Genomic DNA, 21,799 nt, shown 5'->3' on the forward strand with positions numbered 1-21,799 from the left:
AAATATTAGAAAAATAAGAGTATTTAATGAGTTTCTTCCAAAATTTTACATTATTGTTGACTACCAGCTTGGTCTGCAGAATAGCAGGCACAACCGTTCCGGCAGGCTGCCAGTAAAAGGAATACGCTTTGCTTTCAATTTCCTTAGGTTTAAAAGAGCGTGTTTTATTTTATACTTACACGATTACACATTCATCTTTGCGTTTTTGTGGCACTGTATATGAATTTATGGCCACTTAAACATTACAATCCATGTCAATGACGAGGCTAAGGCGAGCGTGCAGCATGGCGGAGGCCCATGGCGACACAGACGTCCTTGATGTGAGCCGCATAGAAGCTAGTGCCAGATTCACCTCTAGTGTGTATAGTAAAAAACTCTATGGTGTCACCTGACTAAAACAAGGCAGAAAACGAACGCCACGCGGCCGAGTTAAAAAATCATCCGAAAAGAGTTCAGGTTGCCATCCCAGAGAACAGTCATGTGAAAAGTATATATATATATATATATATATATATATATATATATATATATATATATATATATATATATATATATATATATATATATATATATATATATATATAGAGAGAGAGAGAGAGAGAGAGAGAGAGAGAGAGCTCCATTAATGTAAACTGGATTAGTCTGCGGCAGGGCATGGCCTCGGCATAGCCATACAAAGAAGCGGGAGAGCCTACCTCGAATTGCGAAAATACAAAGAATTTTTAAACATTTAACCCACACTGTAAATCACCTGATCAGGAGAATACCAGGAATAAGAAAAGAAATGATAAGACTCACGTAGTCACTGATCATGAGCCAGATATCGTACAGCTTGCCGTAGCCCAAGTTACCCACACCGAAGAAAACCAAATAAACACTGTCATCAGAACAGCTCAACGCAAGGTACTAACCATTATACGATCACGGCAAAGACAGAACGTACGCACTCAGAGACGAGCAGGGTAACATTACGCACAACATGGACGAGATAATAAAGGTAGCAGAACGACTCTACACCCGACTGTATGACAGCTACGTTGGATAAGGGGAATCCACTGTGAGTACAAGCTTAACGTAGGAAAAGCTCTCATAGGCATGAAAAGAGGAAAAGCTGCAGGGCGACGGCATAAGCGTGGATCTTTTGAAGGAGGGAGGAGATATTGTACTGGAAAAGCTTGCTGCACTATTTCCGGAATGCTTAAGAACTCAAAAAGTGCCCATAGCCTGGATAAAACGCCAACATTAGTCTAATGAATGAATGAAATCTTCATCCAACAACAGGTGCTGCTGTTAGGGCACCCGCCCGGTGGAGGGGATCCTCAGACCGGGATCCCTACCAAGGACCTTAAGAATTACAGACCCATCAGCCTACTCTCAGTTGTTTACAAACTGTTTACCAAAGTTATAGTTAATCGCATAGTTGACAGCCTGGATTCCCAATGACCCAGATAGCAGGCTGGGTTTAGGAAAGAGTACTCAATCATGGATCACATCCATGTTGTCAATCAAGTGATAGAAAAATCCGCAGAGTACACTAAACCCCTTTACATGTTATAAACTAGGAGATAGTGTTTGACTCAGTACACACCGCAGCCGTGCTAAAAGCATTAAAAGATCAAGGAATAGAAGAAACCTACATAATACTTCTAGACGGCATATATAAGGAATGTACGGGCAGGATAACCCTCCACAAGCAAAGCGACAAATTTCCGATCCGAAAGGGAGTAAGGCAGGGAGATAAGCACCTCGACAAAACTGTTTACAGCATGTCTAGAGGGGGTATTCAGGAAGCTTGACTGGGAGAACACGGGATTAAGGATAAATGGGGAATACTTGAGTCATCTGAGGTTTTCAGACGACATAGTCTTGCTGAGTGAGACTGCAGACACCTGCAAAAAATGCTTGAGGAACTACAATCAGAAACCACGGTCATGGGGCTGATAATAAATATGAATAAATCAAAACTCTCAAAAGGCGATTAGACTTTTAGCTACAGATAGAATAGCTAAACGCTTCAGACTCGCAGTGTGGTACACGTTCCTCATAAACAGGAACGAAAGCCCGTTCCTCGTTCCTTCCCAATTTTGAAACGAGTTCTTGTCACAAGTTCCTTTATTGCGAAAGGAACGCGTTCCAGTTCCACTTCGAACATTGGAACGTGTCGTTACATTAACGCTACATTTCATTTTTAAATTAAAATATGCTGTCGGATCCCTGAGGCGAAATAAAGTGGGAAATTTAAAACCCACATAGAACTACGTATATTATAGGAATAGGAACACCACCGGCAGCAGATTATCTGGAGATAAAAAGAGTCCAAAGAAACGCTCCTAGACAAATTTTTTCAGGGAGCCCTGGACAAACTCCAAACATGTCTAACTGCGATTTTGGGGCTCGTCTATTATAGGTGCAACACATATGACACTTCCCACTTCGGTCTTACAAATGCGCATAAGTTTACTGCGCTTCAGATATGCGAATAGAAAGTTACTCACATGCAGGAACGTAATTAAATGTCTTAATGTCGTTAGAAACCGCGTCGAAAGGAACAATACATAGGCCTTTAATGAATGCTGATATAATGTTACAGTTTATTTAAAATACCTTACAGGCCCGTTTGCTGGGAATTTAGTAAGGGGGCTACAAAAGTGAAGCTCTGCGGATCATACAGCACAAATTTGCGAGTAACAAAACACAGCATAACAAGTAATGACTACGAGGTTCGAAATCCAAGTTTGGGTCGGAAGACGATAACGAGAAAAAAAAAAAAAAAGCCAACAGCGGAGTCACACACGAAAATTACGCACAAGAATTAAAAGTATGCGGAACACAATCAGGGCAGTTGGACTAGTTCGGGCCAACGGCTTCGGGCCTTAGTAGTTTTTGTTTTAGTGCGAAAGCATGAATAGAGCATTGAGCAGAAACTTCGCGCTCCAGCGTCGGCTTCTGTAGGAGCGGAGTGACCTGTAAAACGACCGCCGGCGTAAACAGAACAAAAGTAAAGTAATTGAGTCGAAAATATTATTAGGGAAATTTGGAACTTCCTCAACACCATTCGGTTCATGGCTTCAGCTGACAAAGGTGGACCTAATAAATGCATTGTGGCCTTCGACTTGGGGAATTTCGGCAAATGGTACACACAGCTTGGCGTACATGGAATTTACCGTCGCTTGGTTCGTCGTTAGGCTCAACATTAAGGTGACCACATTCACTGCAAGGCTGTATAGAGGCAAGCAACGTGCACCAACTCAGCTGAATTGGCCAGTGACAATGACAGCTGTCGCCAGAAGCTTACTACCGTTTCACTGATTCCCATGTGGCTGGGACGTGAACACACCTGCCCCCAATTCTTACTTATCCACTTAGGGGTTTGGCCGGTGACGGCGACAGCTGCCGTCAGCTGGCGATTCAGCAGTTCCCATTGGCTGCGACGTGAACATGCCCACTCGGAGGGGTGGCGTTCAATTAGACGCTCATGATTTCGCATTAACAACTCATAAAAAGCTCGCATCACATTTCACATCACAAATCCGAGGTGCGATTTCAGATATTCAATTTTTTTTGTTAATTCTTTCCTATCGATGCTAAAGGTGCCATTAGTCTACAATTGCACTATTTTAACGATTACGCGTGTTAACCTGATCAGTTAAGAACTCGATATGGTGATAAGGCGTCATGCTTTACCGGTGGCGCACTCGCGAACACAAAAATGCTTGCGCATTATATTGTCGTAGAAACACCGGAGTGGAAACTGTTAGATCGCGCGTAAGCATTCTTTCCAGGGGCTCATCTCAGTGCATACACTCTGTATCAAGAGTGTATACCTACGGCATCGCTACTCATACGTGACCTGCTCTCTCTTGGCAGGCATCACCCAACCGGACACACGTCCGCATTTCACCAAACCACTCAACAAACTGCATCGCCGTCACGTGACCGGACGTGCCGTAGCGGGACGCGACGTGTCTAACGGCCATTTGTGTGACCCGGCCGTATACCTATCGAGCGCATCGTGTCAAGGGTTACAGACAGACAGACAGACAGACAGACAGACAGACAGACAGACAGACAGACAGACAAACAGACAGACAGACAGACAGACAGACAGACAGACAGACAGACAGACAGACAGACAGACAGACAGACAGACAGACAGATGGACGGACGGACGGACGGACCGGCAGACGGACGGTCGGACGGACAGACAGACACAGACAGAGAAAACTAGCCTAAGAATGCTTACAAATTAAAATAAGGAAAAAAAGCTTCAGTGCTAGCAAACTTTTGAAACGAATAATTCGTTGAATTCTGCCCTGTCTCCAACGAAAGGAAGTGGAAAATTTTGCCTCAAGCACCTACATGGAGAACAAAAAAAGAACGCGAAGGCAGAACTATGCAGTTGGTCTCCTTTTTCCATTTGTCTCTTTACGTACTCGACTTGTTTCCTTTAAACACTGGACTGAGGAAGGGATGCTGGGTGTGTGCACAAGTCCTGCTTCCGTATTCCCGATGAGTGCGCAGCTCTCTGCTGCAAGCCCCGTGGAAGACCGGAGGCGTTTCGCGGAATTGCGCTGTCTCGGCGCTGCTGGCCGACAATTGAATCAAGCACCGCTCAAACCACTCGGCCACCGCTGCGGGGCAGTGCTCATCGCGACTGGCATCGCTGGCGGACGTGTCCGGCTTCCGGCCTAGCACAAGCCCGCTGATGCGGGCCGCTGCCCACCCGCGGATGGTTACAGGGCAGAGTTAAAAGGAACACGGATAGGCAGAAACTTACGCAGTATGCATAATTTCCGCGGTGTTGCAATCAGTAATCCGCATGTAAGCAGTTGCTTCGAGATACAAACCTTCTCAATTGTATGAACTCCCTTCTCCCTTTTTTTTTTTACGGGGCATTTCCCATCCGCAGAAGCTAATAAATAAACTCTTACGGGCGTTTTAAACTTGATTCGCCGTATATTTAGGGTTATGTTTCTACGAACCTTCGAATATCCATCCCCAGTTTGTTTCTAGGTTCTCTCCGGCTGGGGACCCTATAGCCTTATGTTGAAATGTAATCGTTGATTCGCCCGCGTAAAAAACAAGCTCTTACTTTTTATACTGATTCGCCCTAGTAATTATAATTAAATCGCCACTTTATATTACCACACCTAACCATTATGTCTATATTGCGGTATGTATTTTATAATGGGGGCTGTAAACTTGTGATTGAACTGGCTGCAGCCGGCGCCAGATGCCTGCTAGTAGGGATTTCATGCCTAAGGGCCCGTTCACACTTGCGAATGGAGCGACAAAAGAGACGCGACTTCTGTCGCTCTAGTCGCCCGGCATCACTCTTGCCGCGTCGCTCACGTCGCCCTTCTCGTATGGTCTCGACCAGTTTTTGTCGCAGCGACAAGAACGACTTGAGCGATGCGACTAGAGCGACCGAAATCGCGTCGCTTTTGTCTCTCCAGTCGCAAGTGTGAACGGGCTTTACTTAAAGGTATTTTCGCTGGTGCTGAAATATCTCGAGACATTTTTTTTAATTAAAAGGTTTTCAATAAACTCAACAACTTGTCACTAAACTCTGTGCACGCCGCTGCGTACGTGTTGTAAGAATACATGAACACCACAAAAATTACACGATTGATTCATTATCTATCCTCTATTGAGGCCTGCTTAAACATTGCTGCTTTCTCACAATACAGAAAGCCACAACACCGCGGTATGTGTCCTGTGCTGTTCCTAGAAAATATTTATTGTGTATTTTCTTGTCGTGTGTTTAGATGGAGAACTGCAGCCATCCAGCGTTTCACGTCATCGTTAGCCCCTAAATTTCAACAGTCATACATGAGGGGGAACACATCAATGTAAACCAGTAAAATATCTGCAAAAAATTATTCGCGTTATGCAACTTTTTTTCTGGTAGAGAATTATGCTCCCCCCGTTTTTGATATTTTTTAGCTTCATTTATCGAATACAGCAGGCCCATTGAATGTCCCTTGACAGAAGGGCATGAATTGGTCGCATTGAATACCATCGCATTGTTTATGGCGCACCAAAAACACCACTAGGGCTTCTATATCGGTACACTTAACAATAAAATATTAAGCAAAATAAAATATAAAAATATAAATACTTCTGACAGTTTACCGAAATTTCCCACAGGCACATGTCACAACTGCGGACACAGTTGGTTAGAAAGATAAACGGGCATGTGCCCCGGAAACGCGTCATTACATTAGAAACATGCTTTTACATGATGACAAAAGTAGTGGGTGGCATAAAAAGCAATCTCCGGAAAAGTATGATTGCCCAGAACTGTAGGGTGTCTGAAGGAGGAGGTGGAGAAGGATTATGAGAAAAATAAGCGGAAATGCCGAGATGTTTTTTAGGCGTAGAGCGTGGTTTGCTACTCGGCACTGGGGGAGGGGTGTTCAGGGATTAAAAGAGAGGGCAGCCGAAAAGGAGGGGATTGGAGCGGGGACGCGCAGGAACTTTAGTCCCTTTGTGGGCAATATAGTCGTCCATCTAAGCTTGTGTCCTTCAGGAAACGTAGAAGGGCTTTTGTTGCCTTCTGCGAAGCCGCTGGTAGGGATCGATGTCCATTCGCTATATAACATATTAGGGACAAGTAAATCACAGAGGCGTGTAAAGTGTTAAAATTGAACGGTGTGAAATAATCCATGTGGATCACAATGAGCCTTTACGATCTTGTGTAAAAACTTGGCATCACAGCAGCGGGTACTTTCTATGTTGCTGAGACCAATTATATTTAAAAGAGAGTTGTGTTTATAATACACTAAAATTTTAGGATGAATTATCAATCATAAATAATCCTAACCAAATGTTTTTGAACTGATTCAGTTGGGTGGAAATAAGTTTTCGGGAGCTGGTTCCATGCAACGGAATCAAACTCTAGACGTGGACTTACTGATAAACAAAATAAACTAATGATGTTATCAAAAAATTGAAAATTTCTAGTAAGGCGCGAAATTATCCCTAGTTGTTTGAAGCCAGCGTTGCCAATTCCCGTAAGGTGTGGTTTCAAATTAATACGTCAGTCAATGAGTACACTCAATTCTCTGATGAGGTTCTCGTAAAAAAAAAACAGTTTCCTACCTAACTTGTACGAAACATAATTGGCGCTTTCGGTATTAACGGGGTAATCAATTTTGTTTTATATGCTTTCAAAGCCAATCAGTTTTTTTGTACACCACTGCGGGAGGCTGAAAATACGTCTGAGGATTTTTACATTCCACTGTTGATTGAATTCTTGAAAACAGCTTTACATCATCTGCGAACAAAAGCACTTTAGCAGAATTTACACAGTTAACAAGATTATTAATAAAAAATCAGAAGGGAAGTGGGTCAAATACCGACCCCTGTGGCACTCTAGAGGTTGGAATAAAGTATTGGGACAATACATCATGAATACGCACATAACTTTGGCGCAGCGATAGATAACTCACCATCCAGTTAGAGCCCAGGATGTATGCCATAAAGTTATAACTTTCGTTCAAGTAATTCATGATGGACTCTGTCGAATGCTTTTGATAGGAAGAAATAAATACATCTATCTGTCCTCCATTGGAGAACACAGTGGACAGATAGTTTAAAACGAGAATATTTTTGGTTCAACAGAAGGCCCTCTTACAAAGCCAAGTGTTACAAAGATATCTTACAAAGATATTTTGGAAAGACTTGTGCGTGTTGTCACGAGCGTATACCCAATAAGACGTGGTCGGAGCGCCCGATGCCCCCTGTTAGTCATTTATACACAGTTCACTCACGCTAAATGGGCTTTTTGACGAAAAAAACGAAAAGCCCTGAATTTCGCGAACGAAACAGGCAACCCAGTTTTCTAGAAAAAAAACGGTGATACATTTCCTTCTTTCGGAAGGTTGTTTTCAATCCTTTTGAGTACCAAGTAGGAAAACTAAACAGTACATAAATAAGAACAAGACCTCGTGCAGGTTGACCCCAGAGACAGGGTGCTTTCACCATAACACGCTGACTATTTCCCGCAGTACATTTATTCTAGAAGCCACAGATAAAACTATACTATAATCTGCAGCCTTGCGCCAGAGCAGTTTGTGGTGAGAGCGATTTCCTTATTGGTAAGACTCGCCTAGTCAAGCCCTTTGTGGCTATGGCCTCGAACAAAGGGAAGTCTTTATCATCCCTGACTGAGAAATTCGTAGATGTGTGCGTATCTTTGACATCAGAAGCGTGGCCTGCACTTCAGCGAAATTATGCGGCTATACATATAGGTGATCAACGGCCTCAGTTCAATCCTCCGTTTCAGGCGCCGACACCCCATTCATGCCAAGAGAGCTTCAAACAGCCCTCGGCAGCTTACAGAAACAGTGTGCATCTGGGCCTGATAAAATTACAAAGCAAATGCTGCCTAACTTGATTTCGGAGTGTACGCATCGCATCCTAGTCTTTTTAAACTGCGTTTGGAAGACAAGCGACATTCTGCCATCGTGAAAACTGGCTTGGGTGGTTCCGGACGTTCTTTAACCTGGCGAGAATCTAGCAGACCCTACATCATACAGGCCTGCGTCACTTGCTTGCGTCTCAATGCTTTGTTCCTTTATATGTTTAACGCATACGGCAGTGTTCTGCGAAGCGACATTCGCAGTCATTTACCAGACATGGGCATGACAGGACACATCCGCTTCGTTCTAGCTTTCCTGACGACCGCTTCATGCAGATGCGCCTTGAGGATATTTTTACTTCAGGCAGAAGCTTATTGCGAGATTAACCCCAGGGCAATGTTCTGTCAACCATTCTGTTCAACGTCACCAAGGCTGCACTGCCTGTTGCGCTGACAAGGAATCTAAGAAATTCTCCTGTGTCAATATATGCGGATGATATCTGAATCTGGCTCACTGGACGGTAATAAAAAAGGTTGGCTTTAATGTCTCAACGTGCTGTTGTGTATGTAAAAACGTATATATTTGGTTCACTATACCATACAGTATGAGTATACCAACGCACCCAAGATTTTGCCCCCCCCCCCCCCCTCCCCAATTAATCCTTCGGGAAGTGGAGGGCTCCCTGCAGCCAGCACGAACCCGGATACCCAGCTCAACCTGGCAACTCGAGCGAGAACAGCTAGTCGAAGCCAAGGGATCTCGCGCTAGGGATGCCTTCTACGGGGTGAGGCCCATAGCATGTGCACTTAATTGGATATGTGAGCTTTTAACAAACTGCCAACAGTTTGTTTATGCTAATAACCATTGTTCCTCTATTTCCGCTGTATCTTCTGGCGTGCCCCAAGGCACTGTTCTTGGCCCTCTGCTTTTCCTAACATACATTAATGCCCTTCATAATAACATATCCTCTAACATCCGCCTTTTCGCGGACGATCGCGTCATTTATCGTCCTATCCACAATACTAACGACTACGCCGCCTTGCAATCTGATCTTTCTCTGGTTCAATCATGGTGCGAAAAAATGGCTTATGTACCTTAATATTGACAAAACATGTGCCCCATCCATTCACCGCCGACCGGCTTACCACCTGCTAAATAACCTATTTTTAGTTTTGAAAAACGCCATTTAATTCGTGTTAATACCTTAGCATTACTACAACTTCTGATCTCACCTGATCATCCCATGTCATGGGCATTAGCAATGACGTTAACCGTGTTCGTGGCTATCTCAGGGTCGATTCCCGGCAGCGGCGCCCGCTTTTCTGATTGAGGTGAAAAGCGAAAACGCCCGTGTGTTCGAGATTTAGACGCACGTTAAAGATCCCCCGGTGGTCGAAATTTATCCGGAGCCCTCCACTACGTCGCGCCTCACCGCTTGTGTAGCGCCGGCGCGCTAAACCCTACAATCAACCTTGGCTATCTCCGAAGAAACTTGCGCCTCGCCTCACCCCGCCTTCCGTTACACTTCCTACTTATCTAACACTTGTCCGCCCGGAGCTGGAATATGCATGTGCCGTTTGGAATTGCCATCAACTAAGAAACCTGAATCGATTTAAAACCGTGCAGTCAGATTTTATTAACTTAGATTACTCCTATCATACCAACGTAACCGAACTCGAATCTCGAGCTAATCTTTTTAACCTAGGATCGCGGCGCAAAATGGCTAGACTTTGCCTTTTTCATCGCTTTACCATTCCATGCACCTAAACCATGCTGTCATTTATGCTCACCGCCTTTCATGTCGACTGAGCCATTCGAAAGCTGTGTATACCGCTCGTGCGCATACTGCCGCCCACTATTATTCATTTTCCCTCAGACATCTAGGGACTGGAATGATCTGCCTGCTGACGCCATGCACCACTCCTGCATCACCCATTTCAAAGAAGCCGTCGAACAAACCATTCTTGAGTGACTTGCTTACCCCTCATCTATCGCCCGTTGATGTAATAAATAAATAAATAAATAAATAAATAAATAAATAAATAAATAAATAAATAAATAAATAAATAAATAAATAAATAAATAAATAAATAAATAAATAAATAAATAAATAAATAAATAAATAAATAAATAAATAAATAAATAAATAAATAAATAAATAAATAAATAAATAAATAAATAAATAAATAAATAAATAAATAAATAAATAAATAAATAAATAAATAAATAAATAAATAAATAAATAAATAAATAAATAAATAAATAAATAAATAAATAAATAAATAAATAAATAAATAAATAAATAAATAAATAAATAAATAAATAAATAAATAAATAAATAAATAAATAAATAAATAAATAAATAAATAAATAAATAAATAAATAAATAAATAAATAAATAAATAAATAAATAAATAAATAAATAAATAAATAAATAAATAAATATTTCTTCTCTTTCCCTGCCTCTCTCCCTTCCTCCCACGCTGTCTGCGGAGAAGTCGCGCTTTTTATCCTGTTTCCTGGCGTACGGCGCAGGTTTACAGTGCCCCCGGAAAAGAAGAGCAAGAGGAAGGCATGAAGGATGTGGGTATAAGAGGGTGAAAGATTGAAATAGGGAGTGAAGGGAAAGAACCGCACAATTGATGAGGCGGAAGTTAACTAAATAAAACAGGGGAGGAAAAAGTTAGTAATAACTAAAGCTAAACAATTAAACCTGCTCCAGCACCAATCAGAAAAGCATGTTAGCCAGCCTATATCACTAAGTGTGCAGCGAAGGGCAAAATCTTGCGGATCACGAGTGCAGTGATTCGAGAAAATTTCTTTAAAGCAACGAAGTCTGACAGCTAATGTGTGGGCTTTTAGGACCATTCAAACGGCGAGGAATCACTGAAACCTGATGGGGGCGAAAAGCAAAAACGCCCGTGTGTACGAGATTTCGGCGCATGTTAAATATCCCCAGGTGGTCAAAATTAATCCGGAGCCCTCCACTACGGCGCGCCTCATCGCCTGCGTTGCGTCGGCGCGTTAAACCCTACAATTAATCAATCAGGGATCACTGAAACACGCTGAAGCACTTGCTTCCCTCACACATAGTATTCAATCTAAAAAATCTTATTTTCCTAGGGCCTGCCTCTAGACATAGATGATATCCTGGCTTGCATTCATGAGCACGGAAGGGGGCATGGTTATGTACCCCGTTGGTCCTTCATAAAATCACTAATCAGGATGTCCGTAAGTGAAACAATCCAGTCAGAAGTGGCATTAAAGCGAACGCCGCAGCTCCACTAACAATTCGCTCTTATTACCCGCATTACATCATTAAAAACGTTGAAAACAAACTTATTAGAACTGTACGTTTCAAACTTCCATGTTGCTTTGTTAAGGTGTTTCACGCTAGGCTATATTTCCTGCGGCCACATCATGGCGAAGTAGCTTGGCACAGCAAGTGAAAGCTCAAACTTTTTTTCCATGGAAGTATCTGGTCCCTTCGCGCGGGGCTTACCCGCAAGGCGAAACTCCCCAGTGAATCTGGGAGCGGGCAACTTCGCTCGCTTCGAAGTAGGTGAGAGGGTGTGCTGTTGCCGGGGAGATATATTATTCGGCAGGTTGGAAACTATCCTTGTTAGCTGGCATCCCTAATCCGAGCGGCCACAAGAGCCGCATTCCTATCTCCCCGAGACTTCTCTCGCAGGCAACGCGCGGAGGAGTCCGGTCAGGACTGGGAAGATTGTATGGCAGCTCATAGAAGGCCGCAGGGCTGACCGCAGAGAGGTGGCGCTGCTAATTGGAGGCTCCCCGAAGCCAGCCGGCTGCGCGCGGAGAGTTCGGGGCCAGCGCTAAGCTGCCGAATTAAAACAGGGCCTAACTGCTCGGAAGCGTAGCGGCCGGGGTTGCAGCCGCCTGCTCCTGATTCCCCCAAAGGAGCCCTTGAACAGCCGGCCAACCCTTGCCTCCCTCGAGCTCTGTCCACCAGTCCCCGCATCGCCTCAACCCGCGTACTTCTCTTCTCTTTCCTGCCGGGCCCAGTCTACGGCCGTGGCATCGCGAGCTGCCTTCGGCGCCCGTTAAGAAAAGAGGATTAATCTCGGGGACGCCGTCGAACCCCCACGCGGATGCGCTTCCCAGATCGAAGGAAGAGTGATATTGGTCGCTGACGCTGTTCCGCGGGAATTTAGAGAGCGACCCGACTTTGCCTTTGTGGGGGACGGGTGGCGTGAGATGATCTGAAGTTGGCTTCCCGGGCGATAGATTTGTGTGCCAAGCCGGTTTGATCCGCCAGAGATGGCTCATCCCACGTTGCAGCTACGTATACGTCGACGGGCTCTCTCAGAAAAGTTGTGTTGGGGAAGAGGAAGAAAGTCACACATCATATCCAATGGCACCTCGTTGCTCTGGCCTATACCGGCGCACCGCTGAGCTCGAAACCTAGTTCAGTACTCAGGGCATTCTCGTTTCATCGCGGACTGCTGAGTATCTATCAGTGTGTTGCAAAACTTCGGGCAGCTCAAAGCGCCTTTTTAGTTGTTTCACCACCGCTCGCCAAAGACAGTGGCGACAGCGACCTGTTCTATCAATGAATATTAGAGGGGTCTAAATAGTGAAATTTCTGAGCCAGATTTGATCGAATGGCGAATATACATATGGTTTTCTTTTTTATCGTCTTTGTTCAAAACATGCAACGCCACTTCCGAATGTTTTCCGAAATAAATGCGGATAAAAACAAAAGCGACAATAAACTGCAATGAGCGCTTGAGTTTCTATGTTTGCCGAAGTGAGACACTTGGGAGTGACATCAATTCCCGTACACAGCACCTTGGAGGTTACAGAGTCCTTAGCATTCGATACAAGCCCCGATATTGGGGAAAAACCAAATATTATCGAATATCGATTTTTTTCGAGGCAGCAACAAAACTTTCAGTGGCTAAGGCGTTGCGCTGCTGAGCACGAGGTCGCGGGTTCAATTCCCGGCCGCGGCGGCCGTTTTTCTGATGGAGGCGAGCAGCAAAAACGCCCGTGTGTACGAGATTTCAGCGCACGTTAAATATCCCCAGGTGGTCAAAATTAATCCGGAGACCTCCACTACGGCGCGCCTTATCGCCTGCGTTGCGTCGGTGCGTTAAAGTCTACAATCAATCAATCAAGCAACAAAACTTTTCGATTCGTGTTCAATATTACCAATATTTTCCCATCCCTAACGAACGACATGTGTGTATGGCTCATACTGAAAAGTTGCCCGTATGTGTGTCACGATCTCCCGTCATCGTCACCATCGTCGTCAACTTTGATAGATAATGCTTACGACGATGATGACCATGTATAGGGACGTACGTACGTACGTTATGACGCCCTGTCGTCGTCATCGTCGTTGTCGTCATCACCACCACCACCACCGCCGCCACCACCACCACAACCACATCATCGTTGTCATGCATTGAAGTTCTAACAAAATACACTGGAGAGGAAACTGACGCTGCAACCGCGTGTCTCCGTGGTAATGTGAACATCCTCTGGCTTGGCTTGTGACGCATTAGCGAATCTGAAACCACGTAAAGCAAAGCAAAATCGACGATAAAAATGCCCATTAACATAAACAGAAAATGAAAACACGCCATAGCAGCAGTAACATGAACATTACCGCCGGCAATCATCCATGATTTTGATGGGCCAAGCCAGCTGTTAATACATACTTTAAACTTCCGCAATTCCCCACGAATACGCATTTTAATCATAACAATATTATTTTGAATGAATATATAAGAACAGTCCGTAAATGTTGTATACATACGGCAAAACATTGTTACCGCGCTCAACCACGCCGTCGCAGTTCGCCTTGGAACACCGCGGTAGCTATGGGTTGACCGCACCTCAGCGGGTAATGGCTGCCAATTTGCAAGGCATCGGGAAATGAAAGCAACATTTTTTTTTCTTGGCCACAGCACGCTTGATCACAACAAACATCCCCTGTTATTGTGTTTGTTCTAATTTTTTTCAAAAGAGCAATTGTCCCCAACTCTTTTTAATGATTACTTTTTGTCCGCACAATATGAACGTTTCATGTATAATCCGTTTAGAGACAAGCATTTCTTACCATAGATGCCAAAATTCAAACACAAACGTTTGTGCTAACATTTCTGCATCGAGAATTCACAGCTTTAAAAAGCCCCCCAGTACGTTTGTGTAAATGAAATTTTCCAAGTCTGTTCCAGCGTAGTGTCATTTATCACGAGCTCCACCGTTGGGGCCACAGTGGCGGAACAGTAATTATCGTGGGGATACGTGGGGTACGCATAACAAAAATAAGAAAAGAAATCAGTGCAGTTGGCAGTTTTCTACGCGGAAAGTTTTGTTTTTCAGCCCATCTGGAACGTCACTGCCTCATATTGTTTAGAGCACGCGAGTTCGTAATCGATCAGCAACATGTTGCGATGCATTATGTGGATGTTGAAAGTTACTGCGTTCACAGTACGCACGCAAAAGGGAGCACATTAAACGTTTGTGGGAGATACAAATGCCCCTCCAGCTTCCGTTACAGGCATACACCTCACGTATATCTATAGGTGGGGTCGTTATGGCCACCGGTGCCCCTTGTCTGACTTCGGGCGGCGACAGAAAGAAATATCTTTTGTTTCGGCACTTTGGTTAAGAGAAGGTCGGGACTCCACCCACACTTCGCGCCTTAATTGCTTTTTGTGGCTGCATCCCAATGAAGATTTCTTGAAGATTGGCAGCCATAACCTGCTGAGGCGTTAAAACTGGATGTCTTCCGACTGCACTGGTCCGCCAGGATGCGCTGACGTACGCACAACGCCCCGCTCAGCCCTGCGGGATAAAAGTCGTTTCGGCGCCTTCTAATTTATTCGCCTCGCACTTGATGGCCGCGGACAGTGACAGGGGCACGAGGCCGGCGCTTTATTCCTTTATTACGGCCACCCACGCTTTGTTTTCCCTCGTCCTGGAAGGGTTGCGTGCACGAGCCCATTGGTCAGGGACCCACTAACGACGACACACGTCAGATCGGGCGGTGGCGCGGTTGGTTGAGCGGTTGACGGGTCGTTTTCCCGTGTGCCTCCCCGGGAAAGCCGTTAGCCTTGGCCGGTCGTAACGGTAGGCTAGGCCTAATTAGAAGATGTGTGGTCTGCGCCCGAGCGGCCGTAAAAGCACGTCTGGCTCAAGACGGCCCCGCCTTATTCCTCCGCTGGCTCGAAGCGAAACGGCTGGCGCCCCAGCCCGCACTGTGATCAAGCAAAAACTTGTCGCTTTCAGTTCCCGATCTAGTCGACTGCTCAATCGCCTCGGCAGTCAGACAAGTCGTAGCCAACTCGTAGCCCAGGCGAAGCCGTATGTTAATCAGAAAGGCAGAAAACAAGGACACATCGCCCACGGCCCGGGAAGCTGTTCTCCTTTTAACGGCCCGGCCGTGCCCACTGCTTCGTGCGCCCCGCTGGGCCGCGATAAATTCATTAACCGAAATGCAATGGGTCGCGCCGCCGGGCTGATCCGCGTATTTCGGATTAAGGACGGCAGATGGGGCGACGGCGCGTGCCGGGCCAACCGACGCTGGGCTCGCATTCTGGGCCATCTTCCTGAGCCATTCAAAGATGGCAGCACGCGTGCTGGGTCAAAAAGAGGAGAAAGCTGTGCTTCGTTGCGATTGCTTCCGCCCAGCGGGGCGCTGAAGGGGGTTTCCGGAAGTTGCAGGGGCTCACGCAGGGCGGTTTGTTTCCCCACCCCGGAAACAGGGCGGAAGAGAGTGCAGTCGCGGCGATTAAGAGGAGTTATGGTGACTTGGGGGGCGTCAGCGGACTGGTCTTGTCGGCGCAGCTCCGTGTTGGGAGTATTCATTTTTACACACTCGCTACTGGGCGTTGGCAAACAACTGGGGGTTGAGTTGTTCAGAAATCTACCCACGTTATACTCGCGAAATGCGGCAAGTACAGGGAAATATTTTGCGCGTTTGTAGTGGTATAGTGGGATATGTCAGAATGACAATTGATGTCACCAGCGTTGTACCGCCACTGGCCCACTGGCATACCCGTGTAACTAACTATCAGCCACCCCGGAAGTGTTTTTGAGGCGGTGGGTAGGGGGTAAAAAACGGCGAATATTTGATAATAGACCTTTACGAAATATTTACTAAATGTTAAATACTTCGCTCTAAACCCTATTTGCTTGCGGCGAGCCACCCATGCTGGCTTAAACGTGTAAGCGCGGTCATCCATGCTTGCTTTAAAAGGGCCCGGAATAGGCTTCTGAAGCTTGCGGCTACATATGCCAAATATTACACCTATGCGTAGTGAAGGGGCCCTACAAACAAGCAAAAAAAATCGTTCTTTCTTTCCTTGTTCACACGTGAATCCTCGCCGCCCTTCGAGGGCTGGAGCATTGGCGTAGCTTCTATGACGCAGCTGCGCTGAGGACTACGGTGCCGCAGTGGGCGGGTTCCATACAATGCTACTGCCAATCAGCATTTCCGGCTCTGGGGAAGCCACCGGTGCATGTTTTGGGGGTTCGTCCGGTATATGTTTCAGAACAACTCCCGAAATTTTATAAGTGGCGCATCCCCACCCCTCCTTTCGGCCTTTTTACACACTTCATCTATAAATTCAAATGTAAAAGCTATAAGCAAGATCAGAAAACGAAAAGAAGATATTGTTTGGCGCGGACTGCCTTTTTTAAAGAAATTTTACCTGCGGACTGCGGGTATAACACCCCCCGAAAGACATTTCTGACTAAGCCACTGAACAGCAACTATCTAAGACCAACGGGAAGCGCCAGTCTGCCCACTAGCCCGACATTTACATTTCTCTGCGCAACCCTGAAGTGTAGGAGGCACTGTTCAAAACCGAATTGCCTCCCCGCCCCCTGTGTCCCCGACCCTTTCACTCTAAATCGGGATCGAACTCTGTTTTGTGAGTCAGCGTCGAAATCTTTTTTTTAAATTATTGTCACAATGAACGTTACACAAGCGGAGGTCACAGGGCCTGTGGGTAAATTGGGACCTATGACAACTGTCACAATGTATTCAATGCCGATACTTTCTTTTTGCGAGCTTGGTACACATTTTTGATCAGCAATGTATGTCGCTTTTGCATTGGAAAAAAAAAAAAAAAACGCTGTCGCTTAGTCTGCTGAAGTAGAAAGCATGAGATACTTACATGTAAGCAGGCGCTAGTCCATGTCGTTTCCTTCTTCGTCCTTGTTTGTTTTTTGCTCAATCGTTGCCATGTAAGCATCGCAGGCTACTTAACTACTACACTGTTCTTGTGTCTTTTTCTTCGCTTCCGTTTCTTCGTCTTTTGGCACGTATTACTTCGACAGGCTTCCTCCCAAGAGAAAATATATGAACTGGTTTTAGCTGGTCTCTGCTGGTTTCTGCTGGTCCCAGCTGGGGCGCTGCTGGTTTCTGCTGGTCCCAGCTTGGCCGCTACTGGTCCCAGCTGGGCCGCTGCTGGTCCCCGCTAGGCCACTGTTGGTCCCAACAGGGCCTCAGTTGGGACCATCAGGGCTCCAGTTGGTCCCAACTGGGCTGCTATTGGGACCAGCAAGGCTTCAGTTGGGACCAGCTGGGCTGCTGTTGGAACCAGCAAGGCTGTAGTTGGGACCAGCTGCAGTTGGGACCATAAGGGCTGCATTTGGGACCAACAGTTGCTCCCAGGACTTCTTGGTACCCAGATGGTCTCTGCTATAAAGACCGACTGGAACCAGCAAATCATTAGCCGAAGGTCGTAGGACGTCTACAGCTCAACTTTGTGCTCCTAAAACGAATATAAGCCTGGTCCCGAAACAATTGGAGAGCTGCAGTGTATGTGCCCAATTCGTTTCTTGAGTCCTGGTTTTTTTGCTATTTCTAGGCATAATATACTCGCCGAATATTCTATTCTAATTCCCAAGAGAAAGAGAAAGAAAAACGGACCCTCGCACACCAACACTGCAAAAATCAGCCATGCCCTAACCCACACTTTTCGCTTCATAAAGCAGCCAAGTCGGAGCGGACCTAAAAGCTGACAATCGTAGAAGGAACCTGAATTTGCAGCTTCAAGCTATAAATGTATTTTTGTCGCTGATTGTTCGTTAACGTACCGGCCGTACCGGCAACGTTTTTTTTAACAAGCCGGCCGCGAAGCCAACTGAAGCCGTGCCAAGCTAGTTGTTTCCTAGCCAACATGGCGACGATTACAAAGTGCGGTGTGCGGTGCTGTGATCGTGTGTTTGCGCGGGACGAATACGGCGCCAACTGAGCATCTTGTAACGTAATTCTACATCAAAACAGTCGGCGTCATGTCATGGAGTGTTGCCGAAGATGTTTTTTTGCCCACCGAACTTTTGTGAACGTGAACACGGCCGCATTTCGCGGCGTCATGGTGTAGTACGTAGGACTCGCCGCTTCGTATGTCTTTGTTAGAGTTCGTGTGTCCTGTGAAAAGACGCTACCTGCATCACTTGCTGTGCAAAGGTGAATGCCGTTCCGATATAAATTCATAATGGGAATGCTGTTCAATGGCCGTTGTATAATTTGTCCAGAGGAGTTCTAGACGCCACGAAATTAAGTCGCTGTAAAAACGACAAGGGAAGTGTGCATGGCAGTTGCAACATTTGCTGGTAAATAAAATGCATCTGAGTGCATCATGTGTAATGTCTACATCATGCTGTTCTAGCTGGAGGCACATGCCACTGGCAATATATATTTTCCCCACCAAGTGACTAATTCTAGATGAGAGCAGCAAGCCTGTGGGTCCCAATGGGGACCAACAGCCTGCTGGGACCAACAGCTTGCTGGGGCCAACAGCTTGCTGGTCCCAACGGGGACCAACAGCCTGCTGGGGCCAACAGCTTGCTGGTCCCAACGGGGACCAACAGCCTGCTGGTCCCAGCTGCTTGCTGGTCCCAACGGGGACCAGCAGCCTGCTGGTCCCAGCTGGGAATTTGGCCATAAACCACCTCAACGGGGACCAGCAGAAACCAGCAGAATATTTTCTCTTGGGCTTAGACTAGGTTCAGACTACCGACGCAAAAGCCACATCGTGATCTATGGACGTAAAAAAACGGCATTTCACGCAATTCCGTTGGCTGAGACGTGAAGTCACGTCATTCTCTAAAGTTATTACGACAGTTACGGCAAGAGTCTGAACGCGGCCGTACTGATACATCGTGTTTGCGCTTATTTTCTCGCTTTCGTGCCTCCGTCTTGAAAGGATAAATTTATTATCAAAAAATCCTGGTATCAATGATACAACGTAACAACCAGAAACAATAAAACAAGTGCAGCGCCAGTTGCTACAAAACTAATAGAGCGCAAAAGCTGCCAGTTACAGACACTTACAGAAACACATTAACAGTTTCAAGTTGATTGTAGACAAAAGATTAACATACAAACAATTTAGAGTTGCTTACAACCAAAAGATTAACATGCGAGGAAAACAATTATACAAAAACATTCGCTTCAAGAATGCAGCAATATACAAAACAGGGTTGGTTTTATGTCACAACGGGTACTGTACCTCACTAACACTCAGTTCTAACACCAAAATCAATTGTTACAACGAAAATCCCTAAGGACACAAGTCTGAAAAACTGGCATGAATATTAACCCTTTTGTTCGGAACCTCAATAAACCGGGTAGACCAATGTCGCAGAAACTCTTCCTCACCCAAAACGGCCAACTCGCCTTCCAAAAAGGTCACGAGGAGTTGTCTGAAGAAGGAAAGCAAGGGTCACTGCATACGTACCCTGCGATTCTGTGCTACGGCCCTGCAGCGATTACGCCATAGTATATAATCGCCAATCACTACGAATAGTTTGCCAAGGGGAGTGCCAGGGCACTGTTCTCTCAGTTGATACCGTGCAAGCCCCAAACTTGGAGCGGCACGGTGTATGATGCGCCAAAAGCAACGCGCAACAGTGCAGCTTGAGAACGTGTGAGCCGTGGATTCTGGTTGACCGCAGTTGGGACAGGAAGAGTTCTGTGTTACTCCCCAGCGAAATAATCTATCTTTTGCGGGAAGAATTCGCCACGCTTTTTGCCACTGGATGTTTTTGGCGTCCTCTGGCAGCCTACCTGAAGTCAGCCGTAACCAGGGGAAATCTGGTGGATCCACACGTCTGCCCGATCTCGCAGTAACTATTTCTTCATACAGCCTGGCAGGTTGTTCATTCACAAAATCGAGATCAGCATCCAGTGCACGAATTTTCTTAGCTAAAGTAATGACGGCCTTGACGGCCGTCATTACTAAAGTAATGACGGCCTCTGTCTTGAGACGCGAATTACATCAACAAGCAGACTGGTAACACGCGCCACAGCTTTCCCAGAATCAGAGTTCTGCTCGGCTGGGGTTCACCTGTCCTACTCACGTGCCACCATGTTTACGTGTCACGCGGTGCGCACTGTTGCAACTTTTGTTCCATCACTGCCCACGTGCGTAGGTAGCGCGATGGTAACGCACAGGTCTCTTATTCTGGAGACCAGGGCTAAGATTTCATTGAACTCAAATGAGTTTTTTTTACTCTTTACAGCGGTGGCCATTTTCTGTACCAGACAAAACAACTACAACTGCGACATTTGTTTTTTTCTCAGACAAGAGAACTGTAGGCTTTCGCCTTCAACTATACTTGCACAAGAACAAATTCCAGAGTCAGATCATTTCATCACTTTGGGAGACTAGCTATGCGGGGAAAAAAACTCGAAGTGCCATTAAAACGACTGTATACATTGCGTTCAAAAGATCAACAGAGCTGACGCTTTATGATTCACTCAGCCATGACGATGCTAGAGCTAGGCTTTATGTGATTTTAATGATCTGCTCATTGGCGCACATGTTCTCAGTTCCCTTTAAAGTATGGGATCATTTTACGAGTACCTCCACGGCGCCTCGAACATGGAACATTCGGGGGAAACCTTGTCGGAACCCCCTCGAAACACACGTAGCCCTGCTGCGATGCTAACTGGAGGAGACATTCGTGACGGGGTTTCTCCGTCATGGATAAGGAAAGCAAACTTCTGCAACGATAGGAGAACTGACAGCGCCGCAACGGAAGCTGGTGCTTCCAGCCGCTTGGGTAGCGAAAAACCAACGCCTGGAGGATCAGAGGAACGAAAGTGGAGCAGGCTCTAACTAAAAGGATGAAAGAGGAGGAAAACACTTCGTTATGACGCACCATTATAAGCGCCCAGAACGCCCGGCCAGGTTCACAAAAACCAACAGGTCCCTCAGCCGCTCCGAGGCTAGCCAAGCCTGCAATGTAATGTTGAAGGAGAAGGGGGTGGAAAATGTGGGGACTGAACTGAAGTGGGGCAGGAGAAAATACAATGTTCTAAATTATCCTATTATTCGGGAGAATTGGGGCATGTGGATAATCGTGTCGGATACGGTAGAGAAAAGAACTTGCATGAGTAAGGAGGGCATTTAAATATATATGCGTCGAAGAATGCGTAGTTG

This window comes from Haemaphysalis longicornis, unplaced genomic scaffold (assembly GCF_048455015.1).
Source record: "Haemaphysalis longicornis isolate Haplotype H1 unplaced genomic scaffold, Haemaphysalis longicornis Haplotype H1 scaffold_1, whole genome shotgun sequence".
Lineage (NCBI taxonomy): Eukaryota > Metazoa > Arthropoda > Arachnida > Ixodida > Ixodidae > Haemaphysalis > Haemaphysalis longicornis.